Here is an 18,198-nt window from a genome sequence, read left to right as displayed (position 1 = left end):
CACAAATGGCTGCAGGGACAGAAGAGAAAGAGAAACCAGTATGTTTTTTCTAGCTCTTCCCATCTTCCCTTCCCACCTTTTTCCAACCTTTCCCATCTTTGCTGCTTGGCTCTTGCCCTTAAGCATTATCAGGTTTCTCTCCTTTTAACCAAAAAGGCCCCAAAGGTTCCAAGATTATCTAAAAAAAGCCAAGGAGTCTTCATCCTGAATTCTGCTCAGAAGAGCTAAGTTTAGGATTCTCGCCACAGCAACTCAGATTATTGATTTCCAATGCCTGGCATGTATACTTGCCCAGTCTTCCTTTCAGATATCATAAATGAAACCAGTTTTTATTGTATCTCCTTTGGGATTTCCATTCTCCAAGTCACACTCTCTCACCATAAAGCTGAGAACGGGCATCGTGGTGCCTAAGTGATGTAGGGTAAACAATGAGTTGATGACCTTGATCAGAAGCAATTAAAATGGAGCTACTTGATATAGGGCAACTCAGCCTGAGGGAAATATAGTAGGTTGTGAATAGATTACAAGCAATTAGCCTGATGGGGGATGCTTTTACATAAGGAGTAGGGGGACAGCCAGCAAGTAGAGTCCCCTAATCTACTGAACTTGTTATCAGATAGTATATCAAAATAATGATGCATTTATCCTCTGGAGCTTTCTGTTAAGCTTTTTATTAAGCTGCTGAATGGGTCAATGGAACATCTTATTATTTGCCCTTATTCAGTTTATTTTTGTTCTTGTAAATTCAAGTGGGAGAAGTTGGTCCTGTATGAAAGGTCTGTATAAGGCTCCTTGATCTGGGTTGCAAAAAAACAATCAGCTGATCACTAGATAGCAGCAAAGATATACTGTGATTATTTGCATATCTCCAGCTATCTAGAGATCCTCTAAATTTTTGCAGTTCTGGAATGAGGAGCCATAGACTGGCAAGTGTATTGAAAGAAAGCGAGGAAGGCAAATCAAACTCGGCTCAAACAAATGGTTGATCAGATGCTTCTGCAAAAACTAAAGTCTAAAGACAATAGAAATTCCCATTGCATCTGATTTTGTTCTCTCCAAATGTGGGTATTTATGACTAATCAGCCATTGGTTTGCAAAAAACAAAACCCTGTGTTTTTTTCCCCTTTCTTTCTTTTTTAAATGTAGAAAGTATTTTTCTTCCAAATAATTTTAAGTCTACAGATTATCCTTACAATAATTCTATAAAGAGTTAGCTGAGGACTGACTCAAGGACTTTTGTGACTACGTAAATCTTGATCTCCACTATCTAACCACAACGTTCTAATCATGAAAACAGACAGAATCTACCAATTTGTATGAAAGAAAGCCTATATGGTTAACAGAGCCACTAAAGAATCTCAATCAGATAATCTGGTTTGGTTGGGGGTGGGGGTAGAGGATATTAGTATCGTAGGGTGACTACAAGTCAGATTTCCAGAACTTTGTGTTTTTGTAGTAACCTGAAACCCGTCCAATGGAGCCGTGATAAAAAAAATGAGTTCCTAGAGAATTAAATATCTGAATGCAGAAATTGACTCACTGTTCCATGTCTTAATAAAGCTCACAATTTTCCACTAAAATTCCCAGGTGTCCCAAGCTTACTTTATTACAACAGTTTAATACTAAGAGGAATGGACATTACTATACTCTGTTGCTCCTGCAATGGTTATAAGAACTGGGAAATAAAAATCCTGCTGAATATAGGGATGGATCCGGCCTGCAGGGTGCTTAAATCTGGCCTGTGGGGTCGGCCTAGAAATAGCAAAGGACTAGCCCACAATACTCTGGCAGCCAAAATAGGTCATGTGGGGCCGCGTGCCCCCCTCCCCTGTGCCCCATTTTGGCTAGCAGGATGCTGCAGGAGGCCATCCAGGCCGGAGGAGAAGTACAATGCTGGGCCTTAAAGAAATCCAGTTTGACACCCGTGATCTAAGGCAAACCAATCTAACATCTACTACCAGTGGTTATAGATTTACCTGGGACTTAAATAGCCCAAAAAAAAAAACAATGCAATCCCAAATTGCATTAACAGAGGGATACAGTCAAGATCAAATGAGGTACTCATACCACTCTATAAAGCCTTAGTAAGACCACACCTAGAGAACTGCATCCAGTTTTGGTCATCACATTATAAAAAGGATGTTGAGACTCTAGAAAAAGTACAGAGAAGAGCAACCAGGATGATTAGGGGACTGGAGACTAAGGCATATGAAGAAACTGGGCTTGCCTAGTCTAGTAAAGAGAAGGACCAGGGGAGACATGATAGCGGTCTTGCAATGTTTGAGGAGTTGCCACAGAGAGGAGGGAATCAATCTATTTTCTAAAGCAGCTGTAAGCCAGACAAGGAATAATGGATGGAAACTGAACAAGGAGAGATTTAATCTGGAAATAAGGAGAAACTTTCTGACAGTGAGAACAATTAACTAATGAAACAGCTTGCCTTCAGAAGTTGTGGGAGCATCATCACTTGAGCCTTTCAAGAAGAGACTGCACTGCCATTGGTCAGAAATGGTGAAGGGCCTCCTGCTTGGGCGGGGGGTTGGACTAGATTACCTACAAGGTCCCTTCCAACTCCATTAGTCTGTTAAATCAAAACAAACAAACTGTTCTGATGCAGTACATGGCAGGACAGGGCAGGACAGGGCAGTTAAAAGAAAGAGAATTGAGAAGTCCTCTGGTCACAACTAAGTCAGTGGTGGGATTCAAATTTTGTTACTACCAGTTCTGTGGGCATGGCTTGGTGGTGGGGGGGGGCAGGGGAAGGATACTGTAAAATCTCCAGTCAGAGGTAGTATTTGCAGGTTCTCCGAACTACTGAAAATTTCTGCTACCGATTCTCCAGAACTGGTCAGAACCTGCTGAATATCACCTCTGAACTAAAAGTCTGGTGATAGGCGTTTTGGCAAAAAATGTTTTGTTAAAACTATATCAAGAGGTTGTGGGTCCAACATGGAAGCTCTTTTAGACTAATGGCAAGCATTAATCTGAAATGGTATAGGATCTCCCGCTTGAGAGGAGGGTTGGATTAGAAAACCTCTAAGGTCCCTCCCAACTCTACTGTTAATCTGCTTGTTAGATCGGGTATGAAAGAGACGCGAGACCAGTGTACTTCAAGCTCTTTATTTCATGTATAGATCTGTACAAGATCTTGGAGCCGCAGCAGCCATTCATATAAGGATTGCTCGCGGCTCGCCGGCCAATGACAGGTCCTTGAATCTCCCGCGATCAGCTCGGCCAATCGCAGTTGATTCCTAACGAACCAATCCCTGCCGTTTAGTTGACCAATCATAATGCTGTATATGTGGACCAATCAGAAGTCAGTATTTGGAGTATGTTAATACAAAACACTGCTGTTCAACTAAGTGTCTACTGATAAATATTTTGGCAAAAATTGCCATGTTTAAAAGTGTAGAGACGTGGAAATGGGAGTTCTTAGAAAGACTAGGAGAGGCAGTGGGTCTTAACTGAATACATCTTTGTGAAGAGGTAAGGGTATCCACATGATAGCAGAGAGGCTGAGGCTAAGTAGTTATTTCTGTTGCTGCCACAGCCATCAATTAAAAATGCAAAGCAGATTGACTCATGTGGAAGCGGGCTTGGGGGGAGCCAGGGAATGTCAGGCTTCATCTATCTGTCCAGCAAGACATGATAGGGAGGGAAGAAGGTGACATGGTAAGCAGGGTGGTGCCTATAGGGCTACATAACAGAAGAGGTTTAGTAATGGACCCTGTCCCACTTTTTAAAAGCAAAAGCAGAATGCTTTCATTCTTTGCAGAATGAATGCCAAGACCTTCAGAGACCCCAATATTCCCCTCTCTAATCTAGTTATGCATTGGAAGTAAAGCCTCCTTCCGATACTTGTAGTATATACTCCCCATTGTAACACAGAAGCACTGTATTGCACCCCATAGAAAGGGGGCCCATATCAATCCTTGTCCCCATCTCCTCTCTCTCTTAACCCCACAACTGCAACTCAGCTCCATCGCTTCAGATTATTTCTTGCTTCTGACAGAATCATGATTTTGTTAATTGAGACATTAAAGTGCTCCCTTTCATAGCCCTGACTTTACCCTGTCTTCAGCAAATGCTTGTCAAAGCTGGGTCAGAAATAGAGGGGGAGGAAATAGTGTGTAGGGCAAGGCACATAAGATTCTCAACTGCATCCCTCGGGGCCAGCGAAAAAGATGGAATTTCAAGAGCAGCCAATGATTTCATGGCCCAGGAATAGTTGGGGAAAGCAGAAGCACAAATAGACAAGATGGGTGTGACAGCCAGGAAGTGAATTTATAAAGGGAACCAAAGCAGTGTTGGAGACTGAACAGAGGGGTGGGGGAAAGATCAACAATTATAAATACTAGAAAAAAAAATCTCCATGCTCATGGCATAGGATCAGGTTATTTGCAGAACCACCTATTCATAGAATCTCTATCAGATGTATATATTACAGGTCTCCTTCCTGAGAGAAAGCAACTCATGAGACCGATGAGTTATGCCTTCTTGGTAGTAATCCCTGCTTTTTGGAGTGATTATCCTTCCCAATATACAGTTGATCCCAACCCTGTAGATCTTTAGAAAGGCAGACAAGACTTGATGTCAGACCCAAAACCAAGAATGGCATGTGGTCATTCTTCCAAGTTGGGTTCTTTATTATTTCACACCTGTACACAAAATTTTGCCAGATTGAGCCCTCTACTATCTGTATCTATCATATACTCTGTGAACTATTAGGGAACCCACTTTCTCTCACACATAATCTCTCAACTAAGTTGCCTCTTACTCCTCTGGAATGCAACCCCTCCCTCTTGGAAATCCACCTCCTTACTACTACATTTTGTTATACTGGCTTGTTCACAGCTCTTTGGATCTGGATGAGAAGAGTCCCAATTGTTGAACCGCAGTATATTTTAGTTTGATTGCCATGTTATGATTTCAGTGGGCTTTTCATTTAGTATGTAGTACACATGGCAACAATAACTAGCTAACCAGCTGAATGATTGAATGGATAAATAAATAAATATTTTTTCTGTCTTCTGCACATAGGTAGATTTGTAAACTGTACAGATGCAGATAGATAGCTCAACAAGATGTCCATAACAAAGTACACGTATTAATTCATCAGGTTCATAACTCACATTTGTGATAAAGTTCTTCTTTAATGACCAATCCTTTGTATGTCTGCCTTGTAGTAAAAGATGGTTATCTCCTAACCCATCTCGTAGCGATAGAATGCAGCTCCCATGAGTTAGGGAGTTCAGGCAAAAGTGAGAAAAACTTCCCCCAACCCCTCGAGGGTCAATTTAGTGACCAGTCAGAATTACAGATGTGCTCACATGATATGGACTACATTTCCCAGGATACTTTAACTACATTTACCATGATGCATTCCCTTAAGGGGACAGCTCATAATTTCTAAGTAACTATCCAATTCCCATAGACTGGCTGGGACAGCACACTCTCTGCCTGGAATTGTAAATTCCACTGTTAAAGGAAGAGAAAAAAATTAACTATAAACTAAGATAATCAGTAACAGTAATTCTATGAATATCAGATAACTATATAACTAAGAGAAACAGTAAATATTAATAAAGCATCAAACAAAGCAAAGCATGCCAAGCATGCAAAGCTTGAGGTTCAATCTTCAAGTTCGGCCTCTTAGTACAAGTCTGCTGGTCACCTCTGGCGGCTTTTTAGGGTGTACAGGTACTCTTAGTACCAATCATGAAAGTCTGGTGATCGCTTCTGGTGGCCTTTTAGGGTGTCCTAGTGAAAGTGTACTGATCGCCGGCGGCCTTTTAGGCTGGAACGGTATTCTTGTTTTCAATTGTGCTAAATGGCGTCGGAAGGCTGTTGGAATGGATGGTGCTAAGGCATTTGCCTGGATTGGAGCCTGCATCTGATCGTCACTGACAATTCCTACGATCCCACATCCTAGTGGAGATTTGATGGTCACTGGGCTGTCTACAGGGCCGCCGACTGACTCGGAGAAGAGAAAGGCACATGGGGCATTATTTCCCAGCAAGAGTAGAATCTCAGCCTCCGGATCTAGAGCGGGAAAGTGATGAGGCAGGTGCTATAGTTGAGACATGCTACTTATGACCTTAGGTGTTGCGATCTGACTGCAGTTGTTCGGTATCCCATCGCATACAAATACGGGCGGTAGTGGGAACCAGGAACTTCCATCCAATGACTCTATGCAGAGTCCAGTAGCTCTCCTCCCTGCCGTGCTTCTTGGTCCATGGCACATTGAAACTGTGAAGGGAAGTTCATCCTGTTGCACCTCAAAGAGGTTGAAGAATGCAGGTCTGGCCAGGGTGCAGATGCTTTGAGTGACTATCTGCACGTACATTTTCATGGCATCTTCATAGTGTCCTTCAGGATACACTTTGGCTAAACAGATGGGAAGACACGAACAAGGGCATGGTGAGTCAGTGCACAGTGCTGTGCAATTGACACTCATCCTTGGTTTTGGTTGCGGTTTGTCAGTCTGCCGAGGAGCCCAGTCTGCTTCTGTGTTACGTTGAGGCTCCTTGTCCAAAGGAGGGTTACGAGATATCTGCAATGGTGGCTCAGCATCTGGATGCAGCACAGTCGGGTGTTGGACACTATGCACAAGTAGCATTGCACCTTGGCTGTGCAGTACTTGGGTGAGTGTTAAGATTCACAACACTTGTAGCAGTATTGGTACTCCCTTAGCAACTCCTTTCATTGGGTCAGTGATTTCGCTGCAAACCCAGTGCAGCTATTCAGCGAGTGACGAGTGTGGTGCATAGGACAAAACTGGTTTCTCCTTGTAGTGGGATATCTAAATTGGGGTGGATGGGATGAGGTAGCAGGTGAACTCTTGATGGTTGAGGAATGTACCTCGGTCTTATGGACAGCCATGAAGGGTCTTTCCCTAGTAGTGTGCATAGGGCCTGAGGGCAATATATGGTTGCTGTTGTACCTGTCATTAGGAGGACTAATAGCTCTGAGTCCACAGGCCCGGTGTGTGTTGCACACTGCCACCTGGTGGGACACAAATTCTTCGAGAAGTGTGAAGGGTACAAAGCAGTGGCGACACTTGGCTGTGAAGGTGTCAGACAACTGGAGCCACTTTTCAATTAGCACCTGCAGATGTTATTGAACAATTTTGTTCTGCATGTTGACATGATCGAGACAGGCGAGTGCTGGTAAGTTGGGATCCCATTGTGCCATTCTCAGCTGGACAAGTATGTTAGCGAGGTCTATGATTCGGCGAGGCTTGTTGATAGGAATTTTAGGAAAATTGTTGAGGCTATCCAAGAGTGTTGCTTCTACGTCCTCAGAAGCACCATACAGTTTGTCAAGCCTTTTCCATGATAACCGTAGGGCAGCGGCCGGGTCGTCTAAGCGGGATGCATAAAGTGCCCTCGGTATGTCAGCCGACTGTGGCTATCAAGTGTCTGATGATTTCATCAGGGTTCAGGCATGCCACCTGAACGGGGCGCAGGAAAAGTTTCTTCCATACTAGATATTCGCCACCTGGCTTGTCAGAAAATCTGCAAACTCCATTGGTGTACAAATTTAGCTTTCCACTCTGTACAGCCAAGTTTCTCCAGTAATCTTCAGCATTTGTTGAGTTGGGGGAGGTAATGACATAGAGGGTTCTCCCCCTGGATTCTCATAGGGTGGGTTCGGGTTGTAAGTCAACGACGGGTTGTAGTCTTCCTCCGAGTACTTACAGAGGATGTCGTTGTCCCATACTTGGGACGATGGTCGAGTGTCACGCTGCTATGTAGGCTGGGCACAGTTACCTTGTGGTGCCTGGGAGCCGGATTGGTACTGAGGTTGTGGCAGGAATGCTGCTGCCTGTGGATTGAGTGTGGCAATTGTCGTTGATGGCATGCCTACTTGTTGAGAAGTCATGGTAAGCACTGGCTACATTGCTTGGCCAGCAGGGCGTGAAACGTTGAATCTCTGACCTTAGTATGTACAACATCAGTTGGGGAAGGTTTGCTGTTAGTGGGAAGTAAATCTCATATTTTAGGTCGTACGTCAGTAGCGTAACTGACAAGTAGAGTCTGTGGATGAGATTCATCCCTGTGCTTCCCTGGTTGTGAGAGACTGCTAGGCAACTGAGGTGGTTCCAGCTGCTTGTTTTGTAGTGAGAGCTGCTTGTCTACGTAGACTTTGACCCATGTATCTGGGCTCTCTTCTCCCAACTCTTTGAGGGTGAATCGAAGGGAGGTGTTGTCAGCCATCTTCCACCATGCTGTGGCATGTGCCATCTTTGCTGCAGCATCTCTGCCATTTGGCCAATTCCAATTTGGCCTGTGCTTTGGCCATTTCCGCCTGTTGTCTGGCCTGGGCTTTGTCTATTTCAGTCTGTTGACTGGCCTGGGCTTTGGCTATTTCAGCCTGTTGACTGGCCTGGGCTTTGGCTATTTCAGCCTGTTGACTTGGCCTGGGCCTGTTGAGCCGCTATTTCAGCCTGTTGAGCCACTATTTCAGCCTGTTGAGCCGCTATTGCTGCCTTCTGCTGTGTTACCTCCTCTGTGGTACGTAGTTCTGCTACTGCAGCTTCTATTTCAGCTTCTGCAGTGTAACTTGCTGCTTTGGAGGCCTTAGATGTGCCGCTACAATGGGAGGATGCTCTGAAAGGATGGTGAAAGCTGGCAGCAGAGAATTGGTGTGAGACACTGGAACCTGCCTGCGGTCTAGCCGATTTGGGCTGGAGAGAGGAGGTTTTCTTAGAATGGTGGGAAGAAGCTGCTTGTGATTGAAGACCTATGTCAGATGTGGACTTCTCCCTTGCCCCTTGTTCCTTTTGAAGCGCATTAAAGATCACAGCCTGGAGGGAGTTTCTGCCTTCCTGAACACTGTCTTCACATTCTTTGTTCGCCTCCTTGAAGGAATGAATGTGTTCCTGGAACTCTGGGTCTTCCAGGTTTGACTGTATGTATTTAAGCTTATTTTCACTGTCTCTCCACTGTGCGAGGTGCTCCTCTAACTACTTCTGCATCAGGAAGAGGCTCTTGAGGGGCAACTTGCTTTTGGGGGTGTTACAGATCTTGACCAGCTCCATCCATGCGTCTGCATGACGGCAATACTGCCTTTCCCAATCCTCTCTGAAGTGTGTCGTCGTGGGTGAGGTAAGCTTCCTATGCTGTCTGAGGTCATAGGTCCTATGCTGTCTGAGGTATTGCAGCTTCTCCAGAGGGTTGGACATCTAAAGGCAATTGTTGGGAACCAGGTTCCACATTTACAACAAGGGTGGGTGGAGGATTCAGGTCTTGTGGTACATCAGAGACATCTGTCATGGCTGAGGAAGTTGCCATGGTTCAAATTGGTAAAAAGTGACTTTTGGAAAATTTAGTGAGTTTCCATGCAATTCCCCTTTTTGTATTAGGGTGCACTGTGAGCAGGTAGCAGAAAATAGAATTGCTGCTGGATTTAACATTTGAACATGTAGTTGGCACTGCAGAGTCTGGGTGATGCTAGCACAGCACACAGTATGGCTGCTTCTAGGGTGCATTGTGAGCTTGCAACACAAGGGGGTACTAGAGGTTGCATCACAAAATCTGAAGACTAGAGAGCTGAACACAGAAATATGTGTAGTGGAGTCTGAAGACTTGAGGACTGAACACAGAAATATGCCTATAATTGTCTCCTGCTTCACCAGGTGGCAGAAGAGGGTCTGAAAGATGCACTTGCTACGCCCATGTTAGGTTGCAGTTACTCTTTGGACCTTTGAATTAAGTGGATTAAATGGTCCACAATAGTTGCAAAACTAGATTGTCATTGGACAAACACACTGGTCAAATTTGAGAAACTGTAAAAAAATCAAACTCTAGGAAATTTCTCCTTGAGCAGAAGATATTGTTGTGCTTTGCTTAGGTCTCCCTTCTTTGTGGAAGAAAAAAAAGGAGGGGGGGGAATTTCCTGCCTACTCTTGAAAAAAAAGGGAAAAAATGGTAAGAATTCTTTGACTTCAGTGTAAATTTCTTCTTGACCCCCAGGTGGGAATGTAGGCTGCTTTACTTGAGTCTGTTAGGTTGCAGTTAATCTTGGAACATTTGGATTAAATTGATTAAATTGTCCACAAGAGTTGCAAAAAGGGGATGGATAAACACTCTGGCCAATCTTGAGAGACTTTGTAAAAAAAAATCATAGCAAAAGGCAAGATGCTAACTTTGTTTAAATCATTGCTAGATTAAGTGTCTTTCTTCAGGGGGAAGGAATGTGCCCATTGCTCTGGAGACGGCTCTGGCCAGAGAATTTTTATAACCCTGGCCTCTTTATTGCTTTTCCCACCTTCCAGATGAGGAGAGGAAAATCAGCTTTGTTTTACCAACAAGCATACAGGCATTATTTCTTAGAGTCTCTCACTGAATTTGTAGGTTTAAAGGCAGAGGTTCGATTTTCCTTTGAGAGCTGGGAGATATCCGACTCTCCTTGTTATGCAAGCAGAGTCTTTGAGATAGCAGGAAGACAAATTGAGCAAAGAAGAGTGGGGTGGGTGTGTTACTGGTTTTCAATTCTGCGGTTAGAAAGTTCTCTTTGTTACTAGCATGTGGGAAATTCCAGCCCCTCCCACCATCCATAGCATTTAAAGAGTTCTGATGCTCACAGAGAGAGACGATGGGAAATGCAGGTTTAGATTAACATTGCATATTCACTCCTGGCTTCAATGTTACTTTGCTTTATCACAAATCCAAATTAACAGTCTTTATACAGATGGGCCTGTCTTTTACTTTTACTTTTCTGTCTTCTGCACAGAGGTGGATTTGTAAACTGTACAGATGCAGATAAATAATTCAACAAGACGTCCATAACAAAGTACATTACTAATAACTAATAAATGTTATGGACGTCTTGCTGAGTTATCTATCTGCATCTGTACAGTTTACAAATCCACCTCTGTGCAGAAGACAGAAAAGTAAAAGATGGTTATCTCCTAACCCATCTCATAGCGATAGAAAGCTGCTGCCATGAGTTAGAGAATTCAAGCAAAAGTGAGGAAAACTTCCCCCAACCTCTCGAGGGTCAATTTAGTGACCAATCGGGATTACAGATGTGGTCACATGATATGGACTACATTTACCAGGATACCTTAACTACATTTACCATGATGCATTCCCTTAAGGGGACAGCTAATAATTCCTAAGTAACTATCCAATTCCGATAGACTGGCTGGGACAGCACATAAATAATATTCTCGATCTATCTCTTCAAGGAACCACTGAATAAAAACTAATGCAAAGTGGTACCTATACTTAGTTGTCAACACAAAAGTTTTGAAAAATGTATTTTTTGCTCTACTAGTCATCTTTAAACATTCTCCATAATTATACAATTAGAGACCTTTTCACTTTTTTTCTCATGAAATATCCACTAAATATGATGGATTGCAATTTCTATCGTTCTCCTGTAATCTGGAGAGGTTGTGGATTGCAATTTACCACATCTGAATGATGTAAGTTGTAGCATTATTATTTCAATACAGTATTTCCCAACTTACAATCATAATTATGACCAGAATTTTTATTTGTAAACAAGGTTGTGGCTTAAAGGTTGTTAAGTAAGTTGTACCCAATTTTACAACCTTTTTTTCTTCACAGCTGCCAAATAAATCACTGTAATTGTTAAATGAATCACATGGTTATTAAGTGAATCCAATTTCTTCCATTGACGTAGCTTGTCAGAAGTTAGCTGGAAAGATTACAAATGGCGACCATATGACTCTTGGGCATTAAAATCATAGTTGCCAAATGCTTGCCTGTTGCTAAACACCCAAATTTTTATCATAGGAGACTGTAACAGTTGTAAATGTGAAGACTAGTTGTAAGTCACTTTTTTCAGTGCGATTGAAACTTCAAATGGTTGTTAAACAAACGGTTGTGATGAGTCAGGTCTTCTTTGTTCTGGCATATGCACAAACAGGAAGAAGGAAGAAATATGTACATGCAAAGTTTGCCTAAATGCTAATTGGTCAAAGGTTGATAACAAAAGCCAGATGCCTGGTATACTGGGTATCATGTATAGAGATGTCATGAAGTTGATAGAAGGTCAATAGAAGGTCTCAAATTCCTATAGAGTTAATGTAAGGTATGGAGTTAACTGAGCCAATATAATGTCTGCTAGATAGTACCATAACTCAAATTCCTGTAGGGTTAAGATAAGGTATAGAGTTGAAGCTGAGCCAGTAGCGTGCCTGTTAGATAACTGTTGAGGTGCTTATTAGACAATACTTCTGTATCCTGCCTTGAAAAACTGTATAAAAGCTTGTTGAATTCTTTGTTCTAGGTCCTGGCATTTTGCTGGCTGGGACCCCTTTTACTAAGTACTTCAATAAAAGGAAATCAACCCTGCACCTTATGTCTGGTAGTCTTCATTGGCTTTGGTACTAGGCTCAGACCCAAATTTGGGGACAATAGTTGTAAGTCAAGGACTACCTGCTTATAAAGTGATTGCAAGTCAAAAATTTCATGTAAGTAATTGGCTCTCAATTCCTCTTCTCCCTTCTGTTGTAGAATAGTCCAACTCTCATTCTATGCCTTTTCAATGGTTGCCCCACCAATTCACGCCCCACAAAAATTTGGTTCATGCCAAGCAACCTAGTTTTTTGTTTGTTTTCTAGTAAATACATTCTGCTGAGGCTTCAAAGCATCCCTGCTGCCTAAAAAGGTATGCTTGCCTGGGCCAGTCCGAAAAAAATGTAGCTGAAGATAAACACATGTCAGTGGAACAGAAACTCTGTTTCTCCCGCTTGGGATGGATCTCAACAGCCACTGCCAAGGGCCATTGGGAAAGTTTGCCAAGAGCCTGCCAGATGGTATATTTGATTCTTCATGAGGATGGAAAAAGACTGCCAGGTGGAGAAGAAAGGCTGGCCATGGGAGGACTGAAAGTAGGGAAGATGTTTAAACTAAGACGAGAAACGAGACCAGTCAGGGGATAAGACAGGCCTGGGTGATATGCTACAGATGGGGGAAGGGCACAAGCTAAAGTAGCTATATAAGCAACCACAGACGGAAATATGGAATTTTTGGTGACAAGGCAGCATGTCCTTGTTTTCCATTTTTTTCCACTAATTTCACACAATACAGTAATCTGTAGTTAACTGAGCTATGAATGATTGAATTAGCCCAATTGTCTGATTCACAAAACACATTGAACCATACCCTGAGCAGACTCAATAAACTGGACACTTTTCCCACTTCCACCTAACCTTGTTTGTCTCCAATGACATTGTCTTTAGCTTGTTCTGACCCACAGGTCACACTGGCTCAAGTCATCCTTAGCTGTCAAGATGCTTCCCACCCCGCAACCAAATCAAGAGCCACATGACAGCAATAGAAGCTATTCTACTTTTCAGCCATCATATATCAGAGGTGATATCAGATTACTAGTAAGGGGCGGGATCAGAAGGACACCTGTTCTGGCTGAGATGCAAACAGCACAATAATATTTGCCTAGTCCTCAATATACAACCACAGTTGAAATCAGAGTTTCTGTTCGCTAAGCAAGACAGTTGATAAGTGAGTTGTGCCCAATTTTACAACATTCTTGGCCAAGTTTGTTAAGCAGATCGTTGCAGTTAAATAAGTTATTAAGTGAATCAAATTCCCCATTGATTTTGCTTCTCAGAGAGCAACTAAGAAGACTGCAAGTGGTGATCACGTGACCTGGGACACAGCAATACATACTGATTGCCAACCACCCAAATTTTGATCAGACGATCATGGGAATGTTACAATAGTTCTTAAGTGTGAGGATCGGTTGTAAGTAACTTTTTTCAATATTGTTGCAACTTTGACAGATTGCTTAACAAATTTGAAATCTTGTGGAATTAGTAGATGTTACCCAGATAGCTTTGGAACATCGTCAGGTTTTTAGGCAGAACTACCATCAGAGACAGGAAAGTGGAATACAATGGACAAAGCAAGTTCTAAAATCCAAAATTCCTGAAAGGACCACATTGCAATCTTATGCGGCTGCAGAATAAACCTGGGTGATGTGTCAGGCTTCCTTCTTTTAAGCTTGGGTGAGGCTTCCCATGTACTTGGCATGGCTTGTAAACAAGGCTTCCTACAGGTTTCTTGGTGTTCTCTGATCTTGGTTGTTTGTTTGCAGATGTTTCATTACCCAGTTAGGTAACATCATCAGTACAAGTGAATATGGAGTTCACTGCCTGTTTATATTCAGTAACTTGCCTGCCAGTGTTGATGGAGGTGCAGTTTTTCTCCTTGGAGGCTCCTTGATTAAAATATTATTTTCTGCTTGATTGTTTATCTGTCTGATGTTGACCCGATCCTTGCTTATTTGAATGTTAGCTGCTGGAGGGAATCCTTTTTATCTAAAAAGACTGAAGTCATATTAAACAGTCAATTTCCCTTGAATTGAACTCAATGCATTTTCACCCACCCTTCCCAAGGAAAATACATTTTGCTCTTCTCATGCTTAGCACAAGGTGGCAATTGATTACTGATATTTTCAAAAATGTATTTATTTGTAAACTAACCCCCAAAGTACCATGCACTTCACAGAGATGCAAATTTTTTTAAAAAAACAACCCAAATATTTCTTTTAACCTACAACTCTGGTGTTTTTCAAATTCTAGAAAATCCAAATGTGCTTAGCTTCTTGAGATCAGCAAAAATTCTATAAATTCCAACATTTTGCTGCCACACAGCCATTCTTTGTATTTTTGTAGTACAGATCTCAAGAGTTCAATCATGTCCCAAATTCAATCTCTGACATTTTTAGAAATACGTAGTTGGAAAGATTGCTATCTGAACCAAAGGAGTGCAATCTATCTAGTTGGGTAATTTCCTGAACTGAATACTAGGATCTGGCTGAATGAACTACAGGCTGGCTTGAGAAGATGATGTTAGTCTGACCTCTTCTGGAAAAAAGCATTACTGCAGAAATCAACAGGAGAAAGGGAACTAGCAAATCGGAGTATTCTTAGGACAATTGGGTTAACATGGGGGTTATGTTATGTTATTATGTAACATAATAATTTAATCATATGGACTGATTCATGTGGTATGATGCTTGGGTTTCCAATAATATGCTGAACCTTAAGCTACTCACATTATTTTGCCCAGCCCACCATACTGTGTGAATCAAGCCGTGATTTGAGTTGTCCATTTTCATTAAACATTGCAATTTATAAAATCTGCTTTAGCACCAAACTCAAGGGTGGCCATTATTTGAGGGTTTGGGGCCAAAGTCAAGTCTTCCAATTTTTCAGAAGGCTCAAGGAAGCATTGGCCATTTTTTTTTGTTTTAATTAGAGTAAGAATAAGACCAAAAGACCCTAGAAAACAAGTTTGCTGCCTTTATCAGTCTTATCTCTCCCTACTACTGTTGTTTTTTAAAAAAAATCCCCATTTTGCAATAAGAAATGTTTCATTTAGAACTTCTTGCTCCCTATCTGCACCTTAATTTTGGAAAGAGGGCATTAAAGTATTTGAAAATGTAAACAGGGCAATGTTTTATTACCAAACATGATGCATGCATAAAGTCTCCCTAATTGCCCTACAAATTTCTAAGTGCCTTTTAACCGCCAGTGTTAAAAGAATCATACACCAAATGATGTCACCAAATGTGTCCCATGCCCCTAGCATAAGATCATGGGCCTCAGACTTGTCGGTATCCCCATTGTGATTTGTATGCTAGCTGGTTGTGGGAAGTCACTTAATTGTGGTACCTTTATAGCTTAGCACACAATAGCAATAATGTCCTTACTTGAGTGGACAATGGAGGAAAATCACAAAACACACCACCATGAAGGGGTGGAAGGTGCATCCACGTAGTGGTGCTTCTATCATTTTGAAGAAAACATGGAATCTTGTGGATGTTTAAATGTGGTGTGTTTATGCCAAGCAAAACGTGAGCTGCTGCATTTGTAAAGCCAACTTTAATGTGTGGGAAGAAAGTATAAGAAGAGGTAGACCAGAAATAATGTCAAAGATTCGGGAGTTCCGGTTTGCACCGCTTTGGCAACAGACAGGACTCCGCAATCATGCGCAGTTTTTGCCTGGGCTCGCCGCTGGAGTGCCCTGAACCAGCAGGCTTCGGGGCTAAGCCACCCCGTAGAGGTAGTGAAGACAGGAGAGATTCCGGCAGAGTCGAGGGGAGCCGCACCTCTCCTCCTCAGCTGGCTAAACTCCCTTTTCCAAAGGCGGTAAGAGCAGCGGTCAGAAATGGCTGCCTCAAAGAAGCACTCATCCGGAAAAGAAAGTGCAGGAGGAAGTTAAGAAGTGAAAGTTTTGGCTGACCGGAATAAGAAGCAATAACTAAAGTATCCTGGAATCTAAACTTTAAAAAAGATACATTGCTCCCAAAGAAGATTCGGAAGCAGCGAATGAAAGTGAAAAGGGAAAGGGGTTTTTTTTCTCACTCTCCTTCCTTACGTTGACAGCAGATGAATGAGAAATCAGAAAAAACCGCTTTGGCAGCAGCAAGTAATAAAACTGGAAATTTAAATGCCAAGGGGACAATAAAGATTTCTGAACACCTAAAAAGCTTTTTTTTTTTTTGCTGTAAGTGGGAAAGGAGAGGAAAAGAGCAAGATTTGGCTGGAGGAGGCTGTTTGGAATTTGAAAGAATCAAAAGTTAAATCGTAACAAGACTTCTAAAAGATACATTCTAACTGGAACTTTGTAACCAAATTGCAACCCCAGGAAGAGAAAGTGAAAAAAATGGAAAGTGAACAGCTTGTGTGTATTTGGATTACTTGGTGACTCTGGGACTGTTGGAAATTATATTTGAATGATTAAGAACACTTGGGTGGTTGTTTAAAAAAATCTTTTACAATGGCATCACTTGTGGATGAACTGAAAATGGAATTTAAAAAATATAAAGAAGAGGAACAAGAAGGGAAGGGCTCTTTTGGCTCCGTTTTTCATTTCTTAGAAATGGCGATCTGTACCTATGAGAAACTACAAGAAACTGCGCAACAAGAAGATTGGGACAAAGAAGAAGCCATCTTTAATGAACAAGTAACTTTATCTGGGGAAGAAAGGGGAAACGGGGGGAAAGAGAATGGAGAATTTAAGACCTAAAAAAACAACCAAAAAAGGGAAAAATAAGGTGAAAAGTGGATATAATGTCAGAAAGCAACAGGAAAAGGGAACACAGAAGAGGGAAATAGAGGTGAAGAGACAAGGGGGTAAAAAAGGGCAGAGTGAAGAAGAAAGGGAGGAAGGAAGGGAAGAGAAGCTACAAAGGTCTGGAACAAGATGTAAAGAAATAGGACTTATTTAGAGATAATGGGTAAAAAATAACTGAAAAGAAGATTCTGCAAAGGTACATAAGATTGTATTGTTATATTTGTATTAGATATAATGTTAGAAAATTGGAACAACATATGACTATAAAATGGAATAAAATACTCAGTGTAATTCAGTGAAACATTTTTGAATAAAATAAATGAAATGAAATAAATGAGAGAATTGAATTAGGAAGGAATGGGAACATTTTAATTACACAATGTTTTAAAATATAAAGTGAAATGGGGGGAAAGTTACTACGCAAAATTTATAAGTGTTCCCATACAAGCATGATATCTATTTGAAAAGTAATATGTAAAATGTTTAAGATTTAAATGAATATTAATTTTAATGATAGAGTTTAATTGGTATGGATTGTTGTTTTAATTATATTATATATTTATAATTTTTTTTCTTAAAATATAGTGTGTAGCTTTAGAATGTAGCAAGCAGAATCCAAATGAAAGTTATGTATTATATTAAGTGTTATAAATTTAGGGGAAGGATATAAAGGCGTCATACTCCAATCAGTGATTACAGGAGAAATTTTGTGTTAATTAGAAAAGATAATAGACACCTGAAACAGGACAGACAAAGGATATAAGTATAATGATTTAAATTGAGATGAAATAAATAAAATAGAAATAAGAGAGTTAAAAGAGGGGAGAAGCTATATAAAAAATATAGAATGGTAATAAGATATGGAATGGTATATGAGCATGAATTCGAATTTATGTCTGTACGAAGAGATGTAACCCGGGATCAAGCTGCTTTCAAAACAGATGTTTTATGTTTTCATGTTTTGTGTTTTGTTTGTTTGTGTTTGTTTTTTAAAAATCAATAAATTTTTTGGAAAAAAAAATAATGTCAAAGATTCATAGCCTCCAAAAACTCACTTCTAATTCAGAAAATTTGAAATGTTTCAAAATTCAGAGTGTTCTGCTCACAATCCACTAAT

This window comes from Pseudonaja textilis, chromosome Z (assembly GCF_049901715.1).
Source record: "Pseudonaja textilis isolate UNSWEBS1 chromosome Z, rPseTex1.2, whole genome shotgun sequence".
NCBI lineage: Eukaryota > Metazoa > Chordata > Lepidosauria > Squamata > Elapidae > Pseudonaja > Pseudonaja textilis.
Note: the sequence above shows the minus strand (reverse complement) of the source record.